Source organism: Coptis chinensis, chromosome 1, assembly GCF_015680905.1.
Source record: "Coptis chinensis isolate HL-2020 chromosome 1, ASM1568090v1, whole genome shotgun sequence".
Classification (NCBI taxonomy): Eukaryota; Viridiplantae; Streptophyta; class Magnoliopsida; order Ranunculales; family Ranunculaceae; genus Coptis; species Coptis chinensis.
In genome coordinates, this window is record NC_141456.1 from 42184148 (window position 1) to 42186827 (window position 2680).

Sequence of the window (2680 nt, forward strand, 5' to 3'; positions counted from 1 at the left end):
TGTACTCCTTGTCAGCCTTCTTATCCAAAGGGTATGCACCTTCAATGTCTTCATCCAAGATCACCTTTCACCCTTTTTTGTGGCTACATTTGTCGCCACCACCAACGTATTCCATGCAGTAAGTACATCATTGCCTCTTCCACAAGGTATTACTCTTGAATGCAGCCATCTACAAAAGTCTGATGTCTTACATATCCTTTATATGTTCTCATCATCCTGTTCATGTAGTACTAAGTAGTACTTAATACAAAACCTAGTAACCAAAATATATACTTTTACACCAAGAATAAGATTCACGTCTCAAAAGGATACATCCATCAGTATCTAACGGGTATGCAAATTTGTGCCTCCTCCGCTAACTGCACAACAAGGTGTATCATTGAAACAAGGGTAATTTTGACTTAACCCCCCACAGATGGGTAGCGGTTTGACTAAACCCCCCATTTTTAAAATCATTTGAGTTTGCCCCCCACTCCGTCAATTTTGTGTGTAACAGACGTTAATATTTTAGCTATTGACCATTTTACCCTTATGAAATAGATTTTGCATTGTCCCCTACATTAACACGTTAAACCTAGCTTTGCGAAAACCCCCCAAACGTTGCCATTATTTAATTCTTGCACTCTCTCTCTTGTATTTTACCCATTGACCATTTTGCCCTTTCTGACAAATTTTTTTTTTTTTTTTTTTTTTTTTTTTTTTAAACAAATTAAAAGATTTACTATTAGTTAGTGTAAACCCCCCAAACGTCAATATGATATTTGCATAAACCCTCCAATTTTTTAGTTAACAGTAAACAATTCTAGGAGTAAGACCAGATGAAGGTGTCATGCCACTTCTAGGAGTAAGACCCGCGGGCTCGAGGAGTCAATAAAGGAGTAGCCATTGGGTTAGGTGTGTACGTATTTCTCTTTTCCTAGGAGTGACACCGAAAAATCTGAAGGATGCAACTCTGGATTGTCACCGCCTAACAATGGTGTTTGTGATTCTCTCAATCTTGCAAGGTTTTCCGCTTCCATCATAATTGCATCAGCCTTACCACGGTGTGTGTGGGTTGTGGAGTTCGAAATGGTGTCATCCCCGTCTTGGAGTTTGTGCATAGTTGGCAAGAAGAGCACGTGTAGCACCACTTACTTCCGACATTTCCTCGCTTCACGAAACAAGATCGCTAGCATAACCCATCTTTGCGATTTCTTCCAATTCATGATTCGAGATCTGCGGTCTTTGGAAGCATCGGTTCGATCTCTTCCTAACTGTTTCCGGATAATTTAACTTGTTAACCCGCAAGATGGATGATGGGGCATCCCGCCTTTGAGCAATTTTGTTCTTGGCAACATCTTGCCTTCTTAGCCGAGCTTCAACATCAACCCCTTCTTTTCCCTTCGAGCTCTTCAATGGTTGTCGGAAACTTTGGCTGTTCCACTACTCTCTCCTCATCGCAGAACATCGAAGAAACCACGGTGGAGGCTTTTTCTCAAAAGGGATCTCGAATTATAGTCTATCCCCTTACTTTTTCTCTTTCTAAATGCATTTATCAATTCCAGCTGCCTTTAAGTTCTCTCCGCTTCTGCAGAGACGATGCCTCCTTGCTTCTTCAAGCTGTTTCTCCCCGGCTTTTCTTTTGGCTTTCTTTCCCCGTGTTAGCCAACCGAGCCCGAGCGAAAGCATTTCTTTCTCATCCTCATCCATGTCAGCGGGATCCGGACGATGCGGGTTTAGATTCGGGTTGGGATCAATCTCTCCAGACTTAACTTCCTTGGGTCATCATTTGGCTCATAGTTTTCTTCCTTGACACACGCAGCATCGACAAGTTTCTCATACCGCTCAAGGCACTATGAAGGAGTCCGGCCAATGATAGGAGCAATCGTCCGCCATTGTGTGGGCATGAGTTTAGCAAGATGGAGCAGTTTCTCATCTTCTTCTCTTGTCCACTCAGTCTAAACAAACAATAAACATAACTAATTTGTAAACCCTAGATTTGAAAATTATTAAAACAAATGAAAAAGAAACTTACTTTTTTAATAGAAGGATCAAGCCATTCATACCAACGACCTTTACATTGCTTAGCAGATTTACGAACAAGTAGAGATGAAATTCTAGCCCATTGATTTTTCCCATATTTCATAACAGCTGCTTTTAATATCTCATCTTCCGTGTTTTTCCAAACACCTCCCTTTATCATTATCCTCATTTTCCCCTAATTTTTTTTTTTATCTTCAAATCTGTAATCGATGGGGTTTTTTGTCTAGGGTTTCAAATAGCATATTGACGTTTGGGGGGTTTACACTAACTAATAGTAAACCTCTTAATTTGTTTTAATGAAAAAAAAAAAAAAAAAAAAAAAAAAAAAAAAAAACACTTAATTTGTCAGAAAGGGCAAAATAGTCAATAGGTAAAATACGAGAGAGAGATGCAAAAATTAAATAATGGCAACGTTTGGGGGGTTTTCGCAAAGCTAGGTTTAACGTGTTAATGTGGGGGGCAATGCAACATCTATTTCATAAGGGTAAAATGGTCAATAGCTAAAATACCAACGTTTGTTACACACAAAATTGACGGAGTGGGGGGCAAACTCAAATGATTTTAAAAATGGGGGGTTTAGTCAAACCGCTACCCATCTGTGGGGGGTTAAGTCAAAATTCCCCTTGAAACAAAGAAGGAAGGAGGGAAATACATTTTA

At 39.7% G+C, this 2680-nt stretch overlaps 1 pseudogene; it reads right to left on the reverse strand.

The window, feature by feature from the left end:
• Window positions 1-786: 786 nt before the first annotated feature.
• Window positions 787-2250, reverse strand: LOC147524087 (cell division cycle 5-like protein pseudogene; annotated as a pseudogene).
• Between the last annotated feature and the right edge of the window lie 430 nt (window positions 2251-2680).